Raw genomic sequence first — 22,858 nt, 5'->3', positions numbered from 1 at the left:
AACCCACCACCATCATAATCATATTTATATACCTCTTCATACAATAGAGAGGCATTCAATATCATGTAATCTGATTGTTTTTATTTCATGTTACTGAGGAGGAAACTTAACCCTGGAAAGGAGATACTTGTCCTATGTTGCCCCCAATGAGTAGCTCAGCTAGGTGTTGTATTGAGGTCTTCAGATTCCAAGTCCACAATACAATGATAATTTCATGTGCTGTTTTTATTTTTGTCTTTCAGAAATATATATTATGAATTCTCCTTGCTTTTTGGGTACACTTCTCTGGGCCATTTCAGAATCACTGACTCTCAAAAGTGGGAGGTGCTGTAAGTTCAGGTACCCAGTTTAAGTGTCAAAATTAGATACCAACATGAACCATACTTTCTGTAACCACAACTTTTCTGCCCACAATTCTCACTCACTTTGATTATGATGGGATAAAGTTGACAACATGGAAAGGGCAAACCATTCAGTGGTGTCCGAGTTCATTTTGTTGGGACTTTCTAAATCTCAGAATCTTCAGATTCTATTCTTCCTAGGATTCTCCGTGGTCTATGCAGGGATTGTGTTAGGAAGCCCCTCATCTTGGTCACTGTGATCTTAGATTCATGCCTTCACACACCAATGTATTTTCTGCTTATCAATATCTCTTGTATTGATATGATCCTAGCTTCTTTTGCTACCCATAAAATGATTGTGGATTTCCTCCAAAAACAGAAGACCATCTCTTGGTGGGGATGTTACTCTCAGATGTTCTTCATGCACCTCTTAGGGGGGAGTGAGATGATGTTGCTTGTAGCCATGGCAATAGACAGGTATGTTGCCTTATGCAAACCCCTCAATTACCTGACCACCATGAGCCCATGAGTGCTTGTTTGGCTACTGTTATCCTCCTATACAGTTGGATTTGTGCATTCATCTAGTCAGATGGCTTTCATGTTAAATTTGCCCTTTTGTGGTCCCAGTGTGGTGGACAGCTTTTTCTGTGACCTTTCCCTTGTGATCAAACTTGCCTGCAAAGACACCTACCTGCTACAACTGCTGGTTGTTGCTGATAGTGGCCTCCTGTCCCTGGTCTGCTTCCTCCTCTTGCTTGTCTCCTATGGGATCATCATATACTCAGGCACCGTGCTGCCAGTAGTTTGGCCAATGCCTTCTCCACTCTGTCAGCACACATCACGGTTGTGACTCTCTTCTTTGCCCCATGTGTCTTTATCTATGTATGGCCCTTCAGCAGATACTCTGTCGATAAAATTCTTTCTGTGTTTTATACAATTTTCACACCTCTCTTAAATCCTATTATTTATACATTAAGGAATCAAGAAGTAAAAGCAGCCATAAAGAAGATAAGGACTCGACATATAAATGCGAAATACACTTTGTAAATGATGCTTCTGAAGAAATAATTTCTTGTGTGGACATTTTAAGGAATGAACTTTGAAGCTATTTCATGTTCTATAAAAGGAACCAGTAGGTGTAACTGTTAAAGAGCAAACCCCTTTTTTTGTCACTTTCAGTGATTAAACACGTGACATGTAGAGTCTGGAAGACATGCATTTAAATCCTCTCTTCACTGCTTCTTTTCATGCAAATTTCAAAAAAATGAATAAATTCTCTTTATCGACTTAATTATCTACAGAAATTTCTTTATATGTTTCTTTTATTATTTTGGAATGTTTTTAATTTTTACAATTTTATTACTTTTCTATTATGCTTGTAGTTATTACTGCTGCTATTTTAATTGTAGCTGTTATTGGGAATCTATCAGTAGAAAATGTACACAGATGACTTCTCACATAGGCCGTTTAGCTGAGTGTCTGATTAACTGGTGCTAAAAGAGTACATTTAGTAGGTAATCCCTAGTTAATGTGTATTCATTTTAGTCACTTAGTTGCCCCAGTTACAGTGCCTCCAACCATGCTTCACATATTTTGTGAGCCTACAATGAGCCAGAAGATACATCCCTGATTTCAGGAAGTTTACAGCCCATTGATGGGGAGAGTGCACTAAATTTGCAATCATGTTGTGTCATGGACAGTACTATATTACGTGGTTGCAAGTCCAGTACAACTTTATCAGTAATAACACCAATATTTGTCTCTGCCTTTTTTTGAGTTCACTGATAAATTGACTCAGAGTCTATAGGGAAGAAGGGGTGACTGGTACTCCTGAAAAGTCTATCTTCAATTCTTAGTACCAGAATCAAACTTTCTTTTTCATCTTTTAAAATACAGTTTACAAATAGAAAAAACAATCATTCTCTTTAGTGTACAATGCTGTGAATCTTGACAAATGCATAGTCATGTAACCATAACAATGAGAATATAGGAGAATTTCATCAACCCTCAAATTTCCCTCTGCCCCTTTGTGGTCCACCCTTCTGTCTCATGTTCCAGCTCTGATAAAGTGATCTGGTTTGAGTTTTTTTTTTTTTTTTTTTTGGTCCCTGGTTTGCCTTTTAATAAGTTGAATCATACAGTGAGTAGCCTTTTGAGCATGTTTTTTTTTTTCAGTCAGCATGATGCCTTTGGGATTCATTCAATAGCAAGTTGTTTTCATTATTAAAAATCTATTTTACATTTTAGTATCTATTATATAAGTGCCCTTATTGCTATTCGTTCAGATTATCTTGAAACCAGTTCAGTTATTCATTGATATTAGCTGGAATGATTTTATCAAATGATATGAATACTAAGTAATTATAATTTCATTAATCTTATATATTGATTTATGGAGAAATATTAACAGTATTGGTCTTTTTATTCCTAGAACATGATTTATATTCTGAACCATGTCCCCCAGTATCGCTCTCGACCCACAAGGACGACAAGAAGCCCCAGTTCAGATGTATCTTCTCTCTCTAGTTCCGCAAGTCTATGCACTTATATACGTTTACATGACCAATCAGCGAGCAGGGTACAGGAGGGAGCGAATCAGGCTGTGCACCTAAACGAACAACTTCGCTAGCAACCAATGCTGTTTACTTCCTCTTTGGGCATTCCGCTTAGTCTCACGAGGCAATCCTAACCTGGCAACTAGCCAGGCGCCATCTTAATGGCGGAGGCCGACCTGGCCAGGGGCCTGCCTCCGACACCCCAGTAACATTTTATAACTTTCTTCATTATATACAGAAACTACCTTAAACTTACAAATTTTTTTTACGTTTTTTAGCTCATTTTCTTAGTTGTGTGGGGTTTTGTTTTATTTGGGTTTTTGTTTGTTTGTTTTTTGCTATTTCTGGAATAAAGGAAAAGTAGGGTTATATGTATATCTCTTTGAAATTAGCCACTGACCTGAACACTAAGTCATTGAAATTTTTCGCTGATTTTCTTGGACTTAGCATATAAGTTTCAACTATGATAATCTTATGTTCTCCTATAATTTTTCAACATTTTACTTCATATTTTAGCTTATCACATGTCTAGGACTTAATACTGTCTCTGAATTTTTTCCTGGTTGCCAAAGAACAAAATAGGTATATCTCATAAAATTGATGACACATCTGTTTTCCAGTAAGAAGAATTACAGCCTTTAATATGCTTACACAATATAATGCATATTTTTACACATTTTTATAAAAATGACACATATTTGGGATAATAACTACCAATCAAACTTGGTTTATTTGACATGGAAAATTTTGTTGATTTCATTGGAGCTATATTGAACATTTCCAAAGAGTAGAGGTAAATCTTTTTTAGCTGTAGAAGAAATCTAAGAAAAAGAATCTAAATTTTGGTGTTAAAATTAAGTAAAAACTGGAAAAGTTTACAAGAAGCTTGCCTGCCACCTAGTGGCCGTAATCTCCTATGTTTCGTTTTCTAGCTTTAGCAAAAACCAGGAATAGGAAGGAGGATTTGTAAGAATGAGGAATTTGAGAGGCAAGGTGGGGGTTGTGGGGGGTAGGGAAGGAAAAAATAAAACAAGATGGGATCAGGAGGAAGACAAACCATAGGAGACTCTTAATCTCACAAAACAAACTGAGGGTTGCTGGAGGGGCAAGGGATAGGGTGGTGGGGTTATGGACATTGGGAAGGGTATATGCTATGGTGAGGGCTGTGAAATGTGTAAGCCTGATGATTCACAGACTTGTACCCCTGAAACAAATAATACATTATATGTTAATAAAAAATGAATTTTTTTTTAAAAGGGAAAATAAAAGGTCACATGTTTTGAAGCTTCTTTGTTATTTTCAAATGACAGAATTTATGCTGACAAAAATTTATACCGATAAAAATCTCCATTTGTTTAAAAAAAAAAAAAGAATGGTCTGGAGTCTTTGCAGTCCCCCAATAGGCAATCAGTATGCAGCCTATACCTTCCAAAGAGGCAGTGGAGCTGATTACCATCTCACCATTACCAAAAATAGCCATTTTCATGGACACATTTTAGTGTTATTTTAAGGGCTTCCCATCTGCTAATACCCATCAGCTAAGTCCAGAATTCCAGTGGACGTCACAACTCATTAAGTCACCATTAGGAGTTAAAGTGTTCTGAAAAAGGCAAAGCAGACCAGTAACTATAAACTGTCTGTATGTTAAAAATCATTGTTCATGATTTTTAAATCTATTGCCTGCCATAAATTTACAAAACTAAGTCTTTAACTGCCCTAAAATAATGGATGATCCCTCCAAATATCAAGAGGAACTAAAAATATATCTTCTCATCATTTCAGTTTGGAAGACTGAAGCTTTTGCTTAGAATACGCTGCCAAATGATTTTACATTGATCATAATTGGTCAGATAGGAAAGTAGGACTTGTTTGAGGCTACTAAAGAGAGTGGCCAAAAGCCATTCTTCCATCTGTATCTAAAAGATAGTATTGGGGAAATTAATTAAGTTAATAATTAGGCTGTCTAGGGAAGTCTTTGAGTTTCTCAGTCTTAAAAGTGAGGTGCTACTTCCATCCCCATTCTCTGTATGAGGGAATGGAAGCAGAAGGCTTTGCTAACTTGCTTAACGTTCCACAGCTAGAAGGGAAAGAACAGATTCCAACTAGTCTGTTTTTAGAAGCCATGCATCTCTTTATAATTCTGTTCTACCTCTAACAGTATTAACCAAATTCTGGAATCCCATTTGTAATTACCTCTTCTCCAAATCCAGAAATTTGTTAAAATATAACTGAGGGCTGGAAAACTGGCTCCACAGACAAATAATGCAAAGGCTAATTTATTGCTCTCATATACTTGAGTCAAAGAAAAGTGATATAGAAACTTTCAACTCTACGAGTCACTCAAAGGAATTTGGGTTTTAAAAATGACTATATATAATAAAGAGGATGAAATTTACAAATAGTGTTGATTGAAAAAAAAGGTAAATACAAAATAGTAACTGGTTTATATTTCTCTCTGTAGAAAGTCTAAATAGAGGTATAGTCTTTACCAAACTTATATTTGACCTTGCTCCCAATGTACTGTAAGCCAAATTCTGAGACACTGGTTTTGAAGCAAAGAAAGCTTTATCATGAGACGTTAGCCCAAGAAGAAAACAGGAAATCATTCTCAAAGCTGCCTTCCTCTGTTGGTCCTAGGCACAGCTTATACACATGAGAGGAAGGTAATGTTTCTTGAAAACTGTCTGTGGTGTCCTTGACACAGTCTGGAGGTAAGCATTCTTCTGGACAATGTGGCAATATTAGAATCTGGTATGATCAGATATGTCAAAATAAATAATACTGTCCAGCCCTTCATGGGTTTCTACAATTAGTGGGTAAACAGAGAGTAACAGTAAAAATGGCAAAGCTTGATGACTGATTGTGCATGATGTTAAGAGGTGCATGAACCACAATAAGTAGGGAACAAAACAGAAAATGGAGCCAAGTTAATAATACAACTAATACAACTATAGTTCTGCTTATGCTTTCAAAGCAGGTCCGGGAACCTGGTACCTGCCTCAAATCCCCATTCTTATTTTATAATTCCTCAATCATGGGGAATAGAAATAATGACTGTTCTAGCTACTTCTTGCTAATAAGGGGTGAAGAGCAATAGGCTGGAGAGTAGAAGTGGGAAAACTGCCCTCAACAATATTCTGGAATATCTGGGCACTGGGCTTGGACCTTGCTTTTAAATATTACTGTTTCTTGGGGAGATTTTCCTGAGGTCGCAGAAGCCAGCAGAGTAGTATGCTGTCTTATTTTTATTTATTTGTTTTTTTTTCTCTGTTTTCTGGACTTCGTCCCATTTATTAGAAACCTTAAAACCATTGCCTACCAATGCCCAAGTAGCCATCACTAAAGCTATCTTTATTTTATGTAATTTCCTTTGAATATCTGGAACACTTTGCTAATACAAGTCATATATATCACTTTTAAGTTTTCAGGTGTGTCAGGATCAATGTCAGCATATTGATGGTGTGCCTGATAGAGTGGTTCAAGAAAAGATGAGGGGTCTTCTTGAGGCATCTGATTAACTTGTTGAATCTTAAAAACTCCTGTTTTTATTCCTACCAGGATAGATTCTCGATACTTTTGGAGTCTGGGAAGTCCTTCTGCATTTATTTATTTATTTATTTATTTATTTATTTATTTATTTATTATTCCTTCGGCATTTATATCATGATTGGGGTCACAGGTTGGCCCCTTGTCTGGTTGCTCTGATGTCTCTGGCCTGGCAGGATTGTTTGGAGCTAGTAGATGAATCCCAGGTTTATTCAAGTTAAAAGAATGGGGAAATGGGCGCCTGGGTGGCTCAGTGGGTTAAGCCGCTGCCTTCGTCTCAGGTCATGATCTCAGGGTCCTGGGATCGAGTCCCACATCGGGCTCTCTGCTCAGCAGGGAGCCTGCTTCCTTCTCTCACTCTCCATCTGCCTGCCTCTCTGCCTACTTGTGATCTCTGTCTGTCAAATAAATAAAAAATCTTAAAAAAAAAAAAAAGTTAAAAAAAAAAAAAAAGAATGGGGAAAAAACGGGAAACCTTTGTTGGAAGAGTCATAGACAGATACTCGAACAAACCAGGAGAATTTATGATCTAGTCAATTGTTTAAGTAGGAACTAACATGTGAAGACAATCAGAATTAGAATTTAACATTCATAAATGTGTGCTATTGAAATATAATTTTATCTATCTAAATTTACCTTTTTTTTTATTGAAGGTAGCCAGATTGAGACTAGTATGTTTGCAAAATAAATCCAGTTTTAACAAACTTGGCTTAACTACCTACATAAGCCCAATAAGAATCGTGATCAGCCACACAGGTTCTTTTAAACCTGCTTTGCTAGATCTATTCATGAGGAATATCAGATTGAAATTTTAATAGTCTTTTGAGACCCAAAGCCCAGTCAAATACTTGCCATTTGATTTGTCTGCAGTACCTGTAGCTTTGGATTATTTCCTCTCTTCTCAAAGTCCCCCAGATATCCCGAGGTTCCTGCACTTACCAGCATGAAACATTCTCTACTCTCCCAGTAAGGCTCCTGAGAACTCCATAAGCAAGACATCGGGCTTATATTTCTAAGGTGCTCACTGGCACTATAAAGTCAACCTTAGTTCATTAAAGCTGTCTGGTCATATGTGAGTTTATGCATGCCCCCTCCCAAATATGGCATTCTAGTCAAAGCCTTCATAAAATAACCAATGTTTCCAATGATGTTTTGTTACAAGGAGAACAGATGTTCTTGAACTTATGGAAATAGCTATAATTGTCAGAAAAGAAGGAATACTGACTCTTGAGTTTCTGATTTCTGGAGGGTTCAGGTAGGGAGAAAAAGTGAATTTGTTCACAAAGGCATATTTTATCAAATCTCTGTAAGTCATAGATCTCTTAGGAGAGAGTTGTCTTAAATCTGGAAGAGCAAACAGTAGAGAAACTATAATGTTTCAAACAAGACTCATAAAAGCTATAACTCCAAAAGACATGTCCATTTTCATTAAACCAACATACTCAATCTTTAATTTAACAGAGATTATTCCAGATTATATGAACCAGAGAAGCATTTGAATTAGTTTCTATCTTTGCGTGGTAGGATGCCCCATTCTTGTAAGTGCTTGTCTTGAACTAAATAGGGCTCTTTTATCATTAACATTAGTAATACCACCAGAGGTAGATAATGCCATATTACCAGACACGAACCAAAGACTGTACAGTAAAGATTTGTATTTTTCCTTTACCAATAACCTTATGGAAATTGTGAGCTAGATTTTTTTTTTTTAAGTAGGTTCCACACTGGGCATGGACCCCAGTGCAGAGATTGAACTCACATCCCAGAAATCAAGACCTGACCTGATACAAGAATCATATGCTTAATTGACTGAGCTACCCATGTGCCCTTCGGGCTAGATTTTGAGAAGGGTGTTTTTCTAGCTGTTTATGCTTTTAAAAGGCCTCTTTTCTCTTCCCTTTTCTTTTTTCAGTCTTAGGCATGGAGAATGATTTTTATAAGTTGTCTCAGAGAGGTTGAGGACTTTGAATTGTTTCTGGGGAAGTATTGCTACTTTGCAAAAAACTGTTCCAGTTTTATTGTGGCCAAACTAAAAAAATATCATTCTTTTCTTTTTGATCATAGAAGTGTAACTAAAACAAGGCCATATTTGCGTAATGCAACCCAAAGTGCTACATTCTAGATTGAATTGATGTTTCCCATAATGCAGGTAAGACAGACAGACAAGACAGACAGGACTAGCAATATGAGTGCCATAGGAGAAAAACCTAAGCAAATGATCCATCAACAAAAGAAACTCAGGATGGTTTTATGACTGTTTAATCTTGTAATATGTGAGGGCCCTTCTTTAAAGGTCTTCTTAGGAAAGATTCCTAAGAGAGGAAATACAGTTGCTGATTGTGTGCTCTAAAACTCACCCTCCAACAACAGAAGTTCTTCCAGAGCTCATGGAAGGTGTCATTCTTTCACTTAAAACTTGGCCTTGAGAAGAGGCCAGTGACGGTCTGGAGGACAGCCAAGGGAATTCTCTTGGATGCAGTGGTGATCCAAAATCCTGTGGAAAATTCCCATGAAGTCACCCTTGTGGCCAAGACTTGCCTCCCTCAGGCACAAACCTCCTGGCTGGCTCACCAAATTTGTTCAGGAACTCAAACTTGTCCGTGCACCTAAGACGCAGTCAGCCAATGTCTGCGATCCCAATTTTGAAGGAAAGACAGCTTTATTATCAGAAGGGCAGCCCATTGAGAAGGGAGGGGATTTCCAAAGCCAACATGCCCAGTTGAGCCTAGAGACAGCTTATATACATGAAAGGAGGGTAATGGGTTTCTTGAAAACTTGTAAGGGATGGGCAGGTGGTGAAGAGAGGGTGCTTGAAGCAATATGGAGGTAAGCATTCTTCTGAACAATGAGGCACTATTGGAGATCTGGTATGATCAGATATGTCAAGACAAATGTTACTGACTAGTCCTCATTATGTTTCTATAATCAGTGAGTAAGTAGAGAAGAGAGATAAAAAAGACAAAGTTAATGGTTAATCATGCATGAGATTAAGAGGTGCATAAACCATAATTAAGGAAAAAAAACAATGTGGATAAAGTTAACAATGCAATTAGTAAAATGATAACTCTGCTATGATTTCTCAATAGTCCAGGAACCAAGTATCTGGCCTCACTTTGTGTATATAGAATAGTGTCCCCTCAAACTCATGTCTACCTGGAAATTAAGAATGTGACCTTGGAAATAGGGTATTGACAGATGTAATTAAGGTAAGGATCTTAATGAGATCATATTGCATTAGTGTTGATTTTACACTTCTGCCTACAGAAATGTGAAAGAATAAATTTGTCATTTTAAACCATAATGCCTGTGGTAATTTATTATGGAAGTCCTAGAAAACTAATACAAACACAAAACTAACTTCTCCTATGAGAAAAAATTAAATGTACAATACACATTTATACCATGAAATTAATAGAAAATTAGAATTTTGGATGATGCAAATTGGTGAGAAGAACGTGGCAATATAGGGCTCCTTGTGCAGTATTAGTGAGAGAGTAAACCAGGTTGCAGAGGAATTTGGCATTATTAAGTGAAATTAAATACATACATACACAAATGCCAAGCCATTTGTCTCTCCCACACATGGGTGCTTAGAAAGTGGCACCTGTCCCTGTGAGGGCCAATGGTGCAAAGTGTGGCCAGTGTGGATGGACCTGTCTATGAGGCTCAACACACCTCCATTGTTTCCTGCCTCACAGATCCCACTCAGGTACTAGTGCCATTTCAGTCACTGGCCAGCCCCTGCAGAGAGTGTAAATTGTCTTTTTGGGGATCTTGAGGGAATAGCCTTCTGGAGCAGCCCTTCCTGGCAAGGCTTCTGGCTATGCCTAGAGGGGAGAGGCCAGTGGTTGCATGTGGAAGAGACCCAAAACAGAGGGGAAGACTAGGCTAGATGCCTGCACTGTTACCTGTTTCCACTAATTTGGGGGAGAATGCCTCCCTGGCCATCCTCCCCCAGCAGCTGCAATGAGCTATTTCCTTCTCTAAGAGCTCTGTCTCCCAGGGCCATCCTTTCAGCCCCTCTGTGCTCTCAACTCTGACAGAAAATCCCCTCAAGCAGCTACCTCAGTGATCATGGTCAGGGTGGGGAACTTGCCTGTGTCCCCAAAGCCTAGACTAAGCAGCTGGCATACTGAAGATGAGACACAGAGAGGTTAAGCAATTTTCAAAGATCACAGAGATCATTAAGGCAGCCCACTTGCTATTTTCCCTTGGGTTTTGAGGTGCATTTTAATTAGTAAAAATTTTTGCTTTACTCTCTTGAATATGAACTTTCAGGGAAACTTGGCACAGGTATGCAATATGATAGAGCAAAAATAACCTGTCTTGAGACTGTTTGAAATCATCCAAAACTAAAACACCACTCAATCATAATGCCTAGAAAAGTTTTTCACATAGTAGGAATTAAATGTTGAATAAATGAATAAATAAAATAAATTTTCTCACTCTGTGACAAATGAATGCAAATCCATAAAAGAAGTATTGGAACCCTATAGTTTTAATGAGAGAAATTAATTAAATACTATTATTTAATTGATTGATGTGTTCTCTATTATTGAGTGATGTGTTATCAGTCACACAACAAAAGTTCCTCTGTATAAGAATTTTTTTTTTCATTCCTTCATGTCTCTTTTTTTTTTTTTTTAAACTTTTTATTTTTTATAAACATATGTTTTTATCCCCAGGGGTACAGGTCTGTGAATCACCAGGTTTACACACTTCACCCTCTCAATTCCCCACCAATCTAACACTAATATACTCTATAGTTAATGTTAAATTTCATACAAAGTAGTAAAAAGTAGTTTTGAGGTGTTATATGTCCTCAGTGATGTTTTTGCTTAAACCTGAGTCCTCTGGATTATTTACCTGTTGACCCTGCTTGCTATGTGTTACTGTCATTCCAAGTTCAAGTTTTTTTTTTTTTTTTTTAAAGAAAAGGGTGGAATTTAATCTTTATTTACAGGACACTGCAAGAGAGGAGAGTCCACATAGAAATAAGAAACCCACTGGCAAGAGGAGCTTCATATAGTTTTTACAGTTTGGAACTGGGCAAGTAGAGTTTTGTTGTAAAAAGTGCTATAATAACAAAACACATTTAAAAAGAGTTCTTAGTAGAGAAACAGTAAGACAAACTTCTACCAAACAAAGCACACCACAAACAACTTTCTGCATTGGCTGTACAAGCTAAAAGTTAAAGGTCCCAGCAGTGCCATCCTGAACCTGGAATGTATAGCCTTCAGAGGTAGTTTCTGGCACAACATTCTGATCTTCCTCTTCCTCTACAGAGAAATACTTCTCAATCAAGTTTAATGAAGCTTTGTACACAGACTCATTTTCATGGTTTTGTAGAGCCTCGATTTTGTCCAAACCTCCACATTCTTCAATCATTATACTAAGTTTCTCGGTTTCACCTAGTTACTCAGCAGCCTGAAAGATGTTGGAAATGGCATCCAAAATGACCGGAATAATTTTGGTATCCTTCGCAGTTAAAAGGTTCATCAATGGTTCTATTATGCCACAATGGACGAGGTATACAATCTGTTCAACTGTCCCACCACTTGTATAGTTGGTCACAGCCCAGACAGCTTCCTTTTGTGTCTTAAAGTCTGCCTTAGAGAGAACACCAACGAGGAACGGGACTAATCCGTGATTCACAACTTGCTGTATCTGGTCCTGGCGGCCAGCTGTGATGTTTGACATTGTCCACGTGGCTTCCTTCTGAATATTAGTTTTGGGGTTCATTAGCAGGCTGGGAAAGATAGCAAGCACTCCTGCTTCTATTACAACCTGAGTCTGTTCATCTGTCCCAGTGACAATATTTCCTATGGCTCTTAGCGCAGGAGTCACAATGGGCAATTCAGTAGCTCCTAGAAGCTTCACAAGCTGGGGCACAACTGCTGTTTTCACGACCATTTCAATCCGTTCGTTTGGACCATCCGTCAGGTAGGAGATGGCCCAGCAGGTATCTGCCAAGATCTCTGGATCATCGTGATGCAGGAGACGAACTAAGGTAGGAAGAATCTGCTTGACGGCATCTAGCGGGGGTGCGGGGTTCTTGTTGCAACAAAGGTTTGAAAGTGTCCAAGTAAGGTTACGTAAGTAGCCACATGCTAACGATGACATACCAGGAACCGCGAGGAGAGCCAGAAGCGGTTCAACCGCACCATATTTGATAACGAAGTCTCGAAAAACGGAACCATCCGCTGCAATGTTTCCTAGAGCCCACACAGCCTGTTCGCTGATGTGGGCAGGGAAATGAACGCTGGGATCGCGCCTCCATCTTCTGAGGTCCCGGAAGCAATGTTGGTGAGAGCCCAAGTGGATTCAAATTGAATGGGACTACAGTCAGTTCTGCCCAAGAAGGACACAAATTTTGGAATCAAACCAGCCCGGATTATGTTGTCTATGGGGGGCTGCTTTTCCCGAGAAAGCAGTTTCCTAGCAGCTTGAGTAGCCTGGAGCTGGCTTTCCAAATTGTTGCTATATCTGCCCTTGACAATGTCATCAACTGACCAATTTACAGTGCCCTGGTTGTTGCGGTTTTCCTGCAGTGGAGAGGTAGCATCATTGGGAAAGGAGCTTACGTTTCTCCTTTTCAGCATCTGGTCATCCTTCTTCGCTTTCCTCAGCTCCACATTAACTTCTATTCGACGTCGCCTCATTTCTGTACTGTCTTTCCCCTTGTTCTTGAATCTGTTAAGGCGGGCAGCTGGTGAATTAGCATTCTCGTTGGTGGACATGGTTATGAGACAAAGGGAGAAAGCTACACGGCCGGCTCAGGCTTCCACGGGAGGCGGTCCGGGACGCTCAGGCTGCAGGTCAGCTGCCCTCAAAACGTCCACCACGAATCACCCCAAAGACGGTGTGCTCAAGTTCAAGTTTTTATTGCATTCATTTTTTTTTTTTTTTTTTTTTTTTTTGTCAATGCTACTAGCAAAGTACTTCTTGAGGCTTGCAGTCGTGTCTCATTTGTCTTATTCTCACTAGATCATTGCACAGTGTCAGGGCAGATACACCTTAACCCATTAATGAGTTAGTAAATCATTAGATGAATATCTAAAAGATTTAAAAGTGATCCATTATATCTTCATTTTCAAATGGTGTGACAGTGAAATGATCAGTACATTTCCGAGTACAATAGCGGCATGAGATTAGAATGACAAAGAAAAAAGGAAATGGAATAGAGGTGTTAGAGCAAAAATTATACTTTGGTAGCTAATATAGTTGCAAGATTCCCAATAGAAATGCAGATTCCCAATTTATATAATGATATCAGATGTCTCAACCTTATTTCTTTTTTTTTTTTTTTTTTGCTACCTGTACAACTTAACGTATTATTTAGACAGGCATGATTATGAAAGTTACTTCTTCTGCACATATATAGAATTTCTTTCTTAATAGTAATTTTAGCATTATCTTCTCTTAATGCCAGTAGCAGAGATTCCATCATAATGATTGTCATTTCAAGTAACATTTAATGAGCTCCTGGGTTATACTAGTTATCATGCTCAGTAATGAGGTGCAGTGGATAAGCCGTGCTCCCTGATTTTTCAAATATAATGATTTAGGCATTTCTAGATAAAGACATGCAAACTGATACTACAATTTAACGGATATCGTTAGTTTTTATTTTTATCTTTTTAATAAATAAAAGAATGTGGGATCCCATTTCTGGTGTGAGCAGGAATATGACAAGGTAACCCACAGAGACCAGATCACCAAAGCATGCACCCACATGGAGAACTAGAAACCCTCATGGAACAGATGAGTTAGCGAAAGTGAGTTTATGGAAAGCAGCAGTAGCAACCACATGAATAAGTGTTGGTGTACTTCAGTGACTGAAAGCAGTGGCAGATTGGGCATAAGAATATTACTTTTTATATAGGCTGGAATAGAGAGTTGAAGGCAAGGACATCGATCCTAAAGATTTTTGAGAAGGAAGTTCATGATAAGAAAAACAGTAAAAGTTGTCAAAGAGTCATATTAAGAATGTTTCTCTGGGATAGTTAATATTAAAAGAGTAGAGTAGAAGGAAACGTGGAAACTTTAAATACATGGAAGCCTATTTGAGATAACCACATGGGACTCTAGAAGAAGTACTGGAGGTGTGTGTTCCAGGTTGATGTGTGCCAGACAGTTTCCCAAAATGTCCTGGTTTGGTAGACATTTCATTCTCCTTGAAGTTGCGGTCTGTGATTGGGGAAGGACTCAGCTGAGCAGTTCATGTCTGAGCCACAAAGGGACAGCTTATTTTAGAGTTGAGCTCACCTTGGACTTGGAAAACTCATTTACAGGATGGCTTCTTCACTCATTTGTCCGGCATCTGTACTGTAAATTCTGACAGGGGGAGACATAGTCACAGTGCAGAAATATATGTACAATGGAAGATTTTAATTTTAAGCATCTTTGGAAAATAAGATCAGCAATAAGAAGATAGGCTTGATTGTAGCCCCAAATCATACCTACATTGTATGTGTGAAGGCTATTGAAGCAGAAGAATAGTTGGTTGTCAGAAGAAATACTAGTATTTGTAAATTACATCAATAAAGAAATGGAAAAAATAAAAAGCAGAAATTATGAGAAAAAAAAGTACAATAACAGAAATGAAACATTCTTTAGGGGGGCTCGACTGCAGTTTTGGTTGTCAGAAGAAATACTAGTGAACTTGGGGAAAGTTGATTGAATTTCTCCAATCTGAGGAACAGAAAGAAAAACTGAATCCAAAGTAAAGAACTGGAATTTAGAGATCTGTGGGGCACTATAGAAAGTAGCATACAAAGTATACACATACATATATTAGTATATATAATGTGTATATATGTTTTATATATGTATATAAAATATATTCAAATTTACCCTTTCAGTTTTCCTCCCAATCTGTCTACAAATACAGTACTTATGATCTTATATAATGGCAACTTTATCCTTGGAGGTTCTTAGGCTACAATACTTGGAATCATGCTTGACTTCTCTATTATAATTACAACCTATAATAATCTTCAGGTAGTCCTGTTAGCTCTAATTTCAAACTGTATCTGGAGTCTGACTGCTTCTGTCTTATAGTGTACATTTGTGAAATGAGCTGTCATCAGAGCTGGTCTGAATTAGTGAACTTGCTCCTTATCTGGCCTCCTAGCTTCCATCTTTGTGTTTTCCAACAGGAGCAGTTAGAGCTGTTCTAATGCCTGTCCTCTACTCAAAACTCACACTCACGACTTCACACCGAGGAGAAAGCCATGTGTTGGTAATGTCTTACAGGGCCCTACCCACAATTGCTTATCATCCCAACCACTCTCCATCTTATTCCACTTCAGTCCCAGGAGTTGTTTAACAACCTCAGGCAGTAGCCATCTAAGTGTTTCCGCACTGGCTGTTCTCTCAGTGTTTTGCTTTTCCCAGATGTACACATAGATACTCCCATGTCCTCCTTTAATTCTTTGGTCAAAAGTCACCTTCTCAATGAAACCTATTCTTAACATCCTATTTAAAAAAAAAAACAAAAAACAAAAAAACTTTGGCATTCCCACTATCTCTTATCCTGCTTGATTTTTTTCCATAGCCTTATTGTAAATTACCATCTTGTTTTTGTTTATGTATCTGCATTTTCTGTGAGAATGTAAATACTGTGAGGGAGACAATGGTCAATTTCATTCATCAATGCTTTGGAGAATGTGGACTACATATATAGCCTGGTGTCCTTTTTTTAAAAACAAAACACCATGAACTTTTCTTAATATATTGAAATGTGTGTTGAAAATATTATTTTTGTTATTATATTGTATCACATTGATCATTAATTCATTTTATGTATTTGGGCAAAATGAAATGGTTATATTTTTTCATATATTAATCCAACTCTTAGGTAGACATCTTTTTTTTTTTTTTTTTAAAGATTTTATTTATTTATTTATTTGACAGAGAGAGATCACAAGTAGGCAGAGAGGCAGGCAGAGAGAGAGAGGGGAGGAAGCAGGCTCCCTGCTGAGCAGAGAGCCCGACGCGGGACTCGATCCCAGGAACCTGAGATCATGACCTGAGCCGAAGGCAGCGGCTTAACCCACTGAGCCACCCAGGCGCCCCATGGTAGACATCTTTTATCACAGAAATATTAGGTAGAGGTCTGCCGGCATTTTTCAGGGAGCCCAATTTATATTTCCCAAGTGTCTGTCCAAAAGTTGTACTGACTTACATTCCTCTTAACAGTGAGGGAGTTGGCCTTACACAGCTTAAGAATATAGATTCTAGAGCCCATGCACCTGGTTAGAACATCAACTCTGCTACTGGCAGTGTGTGTCCAGACACATTAGCCTCAGTCTCCTCATTTATAAATCAGTAATGATGGAGTCTCTCTCATTAGACTGTTGTGAAGATTAATTGAAAGAATCAACTCGACATAGCACTGGCCTAGAGGAAGTCCTCAAGAGATGTCAGGTGTTATTTAAATTTGTATTGTTACTTTTATTGTGGAATTATCCATTTTCATTAGACCTAACCATGAGTTTGATTTATTTATTCCAAAACTAACATATGGATAAAAGTATGCCTTGTTAAGTTTTATTTATTGAGAATAACTTTCTAATGTTTATTGGCCTATTAATCCTTTTCCTTTTAAAAAATTTATTTTCCGGGACGCCTGGGTGGCTCAGTTGGTTAAGCAGCTGCCTTCGGCTCAGGTCATGATCCCAGCGTGCTGGGATCGAGTCCCACATCAGGCTCCTTGCTCGGCGGGGAGCCTGCGTCTCCCTCTGCCTCTGCCTGTCATTCTGTCTGCCTGTGCTCGCTCTCTCCCCCTCTCTCTCTCTCTGATAAATAAATAAAATCTTTAAAAAAAAATTATTTTCCTAAATTCTTTCCTCTTCTTTCCCTTCAGGTTCCCTTCACTTACTGATTTATAAATACTTTTTCTGTCTAAAGTATATTAGGGCTTTGTCATCAGGGCTAAAATAGCCACACTGGAACTTTGTATAAATTAGAAAAGAAGTGCATCCAAGGGGAAAGCCCAGGCCTGTTTAGGATATATTGTTTGTTGGATGGTTGGGGCACAGGCTGGATGTCAGCCCTGATGGGCCCTTTGACTAGTAGGCCTTGAACACTTTAAGTCCACACAACTCTCAGTAGTGACTTTGTGGGTCTCAAGATTGGAAATCAAGTTTACAAATTTGTGGTTGGATTTACACTGCTTTTTGTTTGTTTGTTTGTTTGTTGTGGTGCTTCCTAAAATACAAATCTTTTAAAATATTTACATATTTTTGTGTATTGTTATTTTACTTTCTGAATTTTTCTATTACTGCCTTGATAGTTATGGTATCTGTCAGGGTTTTCAGGAAAGAGAAGAGGAAAGGGACAGAGAGAGACAGAGACATAGGAAGAAAGGGAGAGATTTATTACAAGAAATGACTCGTGTGTTTTTCAGAGCCTGCAAGTCTGAACTCTGCTTTGTGGACTGGAAGGCCTGAGTCCCAGGAGAGCTGATGGTACAGATGAAAATCAAAGACCATGTACTGGAGAATTCTTTTTTGCTTGGAAAGGTGAGTCTTTTTGTTCTATTCAGGCCTGCAGCTAATTGGATAAGGCCCACCTATCTTATGAAGGAAAATATGTTTTACTCAGAGTTCACCTGTTTCAACTTTAATTTCATCCAAAAACACTCTCCCAAATTGACACATAAAATTAGTCATCATGTTTAGGCAACATTTCCCTACCTCTATGCAAATATTCACTTGTTTTAGCTGTCATGAGCTTCTCCATTATTCTTGGCTTGACATAGTTTATTTGTACCTAAATAACTAAATAATGACTATATATCAAAAACAAATAACATTGATACACAAAGTTTACTTCTACAATTTTTATCATTTATGGTTTGTGTGCTTTAAGTAGAGAAACAACTTAGAAAAGTTTTGTGATTCCTTTTAAGTGAAATAAACTATCTGAAGCCAATATAGAAAATGATACTTTATACTACACGCAGATACTGAATTGGCAGTGAAATGTCTCATAAATGCAATTGTGCTTATATACACAATTTAATATGGAATTGATGTCATGTCAGTAGTTGTAAATGTGATTATCAATATAATATGGAATTGATGTCATGTCAATAGTTGTAAATGTGATTATCATTCATCAGAACATTCAAGATATTTGTAATCAGCATGCAGCCTTTAGCAGAAGGGCCTGAATTAACTTCAAAATGATTTGAGGAGGTAAGAGGATAGCAATTATAAATCATGTGCAAAGTAGCCTGGACACCAGGAGATTTCATTATTCATGACTATATGAATCTGAAGAAAGCAAATATTTTGGAACATACCAATGTGATGTCCCAAAGTATTGTGCTTGATGAAAGTTACATAGAATAATGTGCAAGGTTGTCAGATTTTCAGTATATTTTAAAACATAACTTGTTAACCTATTGCTAAAGGAAAAGTACATTTTACAGTGTATTAACTAGATAAAAATACATATTATCCTGCTTAAACTATTAAAATAATTGTACCTGTGTTCATAGAATCTGACATCTTTAAAATCTTTCTAGCTTTGTCACTCAGGGAAATGAACGTGACTTATTACCAAAAATTTCCACTTGAACATATTCCTCAAGCTCCATATGGTAATTGGCTATCAATGTCCCATCTTTAAGGGATTCTTAATTTGACAGGAGAGAGAATATAGATATTTCAATCTGAAGTCCAAAGAAGACTCATATCTGAAGTCCTCTAACTTCTTCTTCTTTTTTTTTTTTAATTTTTATATCCTCTAATTTCTTAAAGTGATGATTTTCTGGAACTGTTTTCCAGGAGGAGGAGAAAGAACTTTTTAAATCCTCTACAAAATAAAAAACTCTTATGTTTTCAAAAGTTCTGTTCAGGGAGAGGGGTTGGGGTTATGGACATTGGGGAGGGTATGTGCTATGGTGAGTGCTATGAAGTATGTAAACCTGGTGATTCACAGACCTGTACCCCTGGGGATAAAAATACATTATATGTTTATTTTAAAAACTTAAAAAAATAATTTTAAAAAGTGCTGTTCAGGTGTATATTTGAAATATAATTCGAGGGACCGGCAGCACCAGCAGTGAGCATCTAACTCCAGGTTAGTAAACAGCCTTTGATAGACATTTAGTGAATGTGTGACTGAACATACAAGTCAACCAGAGACCAATTCATTCCATTACTTTTTACATTAAAATCATTGGAGGAAATAACATTAACTTGTCAGGTAAACAAATTTTGTCATTGTTATATTTGTTTCCTAAGTAGCATTTGCAGGTATACAAAATCAATCTCATTTGTTTCTGACTATAAATTTAATATTTTAAAAACCTCTAAATGGCCTTGTAAATCATGAAGTGTTTTCTGAAATCAGAGCCCTATTTAAGTTCATTTAGTCCCACTTCTTTAGACATCCATTTTTACAAGAGCTTGATTGATATAATTTACATACCACAACGTTCACTCATTACCACTGCATAATAAAATGACTTATAGTACATTAACACAATTGTGCAACTATCATGAATATCAAATTTTAGAGCATCTTTAATTTAATAGCAATTAAAAAGATTTCTTTGGTTTTTGTTTCCTGGGTTTTCCATTTGATTGTTTTGAGTTTCCACTCATTTAATTTCTAAAACACACTAAATGAAACCCAGTTATGTTTTAGGTTTACATGTGAAAACTTTTGTGGCCATAAAGGAAAAGAACACCGATAAAGAACAGCCATTATGGTCCGTAATAATGTATGCTAGCTAGTGTCAGTGTCATCTAACAAAACTTGTGAAGACATCCTGAATTATGATTATATCCATTGTGTACACAGCACTCTTTAACTTCAGATATATAATCTCATTCTAAAGAAGGATAGCACCTATTCCTAAGAAGTCTTGCAATTAAATCTTTTAATATAATCCATTTATAAAAGTTTAAGAGGAACAAAAGAATCTGAGTCTCTGTTATCCTTACAAAAACCTGGTTGAGACTGGTGCTATTCACTAAAACAGGTATAATAAACATGAATTCCTTTAGATTTTTTATTCTATCACAGTATCATATTCACATCATTAGAATATTTCAGATCTGGGACATGTAACTTTATCTCCCATAAGAAGACTTCCCAAACTATTACTCCATGTTATAGTCCTCAATTTCGTAAAGGGCCAACATAATAAAAGTTCATACAAAGGACAGTTCTGTGTCATTTGTGAGATTACTCATGAAGAATTCTGTTCAATGTCTTTATAAAAACGTTTATACAATATCTTACTCTTAGGGAGAAAACTGGTGTACCACCTAATTACTCATGATAAACTGATAATGAAACCTATCCATCCCATCCCTGTTCTTCTGCAAGTTCAGAACTACATTCAAACTCAAATGCTGAACTTACCAGTACTCATGTATACTGTGAAAGCTACCCCCTCCCCCAAATTATTGGGTAGGTTTTATGCTCTGGCTCATGTTGAGAGGTTTTGGAAAATATTTCTTTCATTGAAGCCATTCTAAAATATTTTCTTAAGTAGTTTATACACAAGAAGTCTACAAATGAATTGGATCATTGGCTTTTTAATCCCAAAACTAACTGATAAATAGAGATGACAAGAGCAGTAATAAAAATGTGGAATTGGGGGAGCTGTATGAGCCTTAGATTAATTGATTTATTTCCTTTCGTACTGATGGCTTTATTAACTGAACTAAGTGGGAATGGAAAACTGTCAGTGTTTCATAGACATGGTCTGAATGAGTGAGCTTGTGAATGAACAAATGAATATGGAAGGAGGAGATAGTTCCACTATTATCAGAAGTCCATGAAGGAGACTGCGCTGTCTGGAGGGTGAAGATTTCAAAGCAAGCATTGTGGAGACGGGATGCATAACTCCATAAATTTGTTTAAAAAGCATTAGGTTTTACACTTAAAATGGGTGAATTTTGGTAGGTAGGTACATTTTATCTTAATAAAGTGGATAGTAAAAAATTTTAAAAAGCAAGATTTTAAGCAGCCTTAACATGGAAGAAAAGTAAACTGTTGTTGGGAGTGGCTTTATCATTTTTGTATTATAATTTATATATAGCTTACAAATTAAAATTATATTCAGATGAAATTTAGGTGATCACTTTCATGTGCCTGGCAGTTGACAGGCCCTTTCATGTCCACCTCTTTTCTTTATATAGATTCAGGACACAATCCGAAACTTGAGATAATGGAGCTGCAGAATTATGCCTTGTGTCAGAATTTGTGTTGTATGGACTCTGCACTTAACAACACCTCCAGCATTTTTTCTTTATATTTTTCTCTGGGATCTATGTGGTCACTGTGCTGGGTAACCTCATCATTGTGGTCACTGTAATTTCTGACCCCCACTTGCACTCCTCTCCTATACACTTCCTGCTGGGAAATCTTTCTTTCTTAGATATACGGCTAGCCTCATTTGCCACCCCCAAGATAATCAGGGACTTTCTTAGTGATCAAAAGCTCATCTCCTTTAGAGGATGTATGGCTCAAATCTTCTTCTTGTACTTTATCAGTGGGGCTGAGATGGTACTTCTGGTTTCCATGGCCTATGACAGATATGTGGCTATATGCAAACCTTTGCATTACATGACCATGATGAGCCGGAATACTTGCATGGGCCTGGTGTTGGTTTCATGGGTCATTGGATTTGTGCAATCCATCAGTCAAGTAGCCTGTACTGTGAATTTACCTTACCGTGGCCCCAATGAGGTTGACAGCTTCTTCTGTGACCTTCCTCTCGTGATCAAGCTTGCCTGAATAGACAGCTATGTCTTAGTTATACATATTATATCGGACAATGGGTTGCTGTCCATGAACTGCTTTGTGTTCTTCTCAGTCTCTTATATTGTTATTCTCATCACTGTCTAACAGCGTGCTGCTGGTGGTGTATACAAAGCACTCTCTACTTGCTTTGCACAATCATGGTAGTCACACTCTTCTTTGGGCTCTGCATTTTCAATTACATGTGGTCTTTCATTCAGTTCTCTGTGGACAAGCTCCTGTCTGTGTTTTATACCATTTTTACTTCACTCTTGAACCACCCCCCTTATCTACACAAGGAGAAATAAAGAGATGAAAACTGCTATGAAAGGGACACCTGGGTGGCTCAGTTGGTTAAGCGGCTGCCTTCGGCTCAGGTCATGATCCCAGCGTTCTGGGATCGAGTCCCACATCGGGCTCCTTGCTCGGCAGGGAGCCTGCTTCTCCCTCTGCCTCTAGCCTGCCACTCTGTCTGCCTGTGCTTGCGCTCTGTATCTCTCTCTCTAACAAATAAATAAAATCTTTAAAAAAAAAAAACTGCTATGAAAAAACTGGGTAACCAACACATGACTTTTCACTGAATTCCAGCTTTCCTTGGACCTACGTGTTCTTACTCATTCCGGGGATATCCTTTCTTTAATAGGA

At 37.6% G+C, this 22,858-nt stretch overlaps 3 pseudogenes; 2 read left to right on the top strand and 1 right to left on the bottom strand.

Moving 5' to 3' along the window:
- The first annotated feature begins 454 nt into the window (after positions 1 to 454).
- LOC116590111 lies at positions 455 to 1,388 on the top strand (annotated as a pseudogene).
- A 9,989-nt stretch (positions 1,389 to 11,377) lies between these two features.
- Positions 11,378 to 13,303, bottom strand: LOC116590833 (annotated as a pseudogene).
- Positions 13,181 to 22,537, top strand: LOC116590110 (annotated as a pseudogene).
- Positions 22,538 to 22,858: the final 321 nt, after the last annotated feature.

Source organism: Mustela erminea, chromosome 5 (assembly GCF_009829155.1).
Source record: "Mustela erminea isolate mMusErm1 chromosome 5, mMusErm1.Pri, whole genome shotgun sequence".
NCBI lineage: Eukaryota > Metazoa > Chordata > Mammalia > Carnivora > Mustelidae > Mustela > Mustela erminea.
The sequence above is the reverse complement of the archived record's forward strand: the minus strand, read 5'-3'. Positions and strand labels throughout refer to the sequence as shown.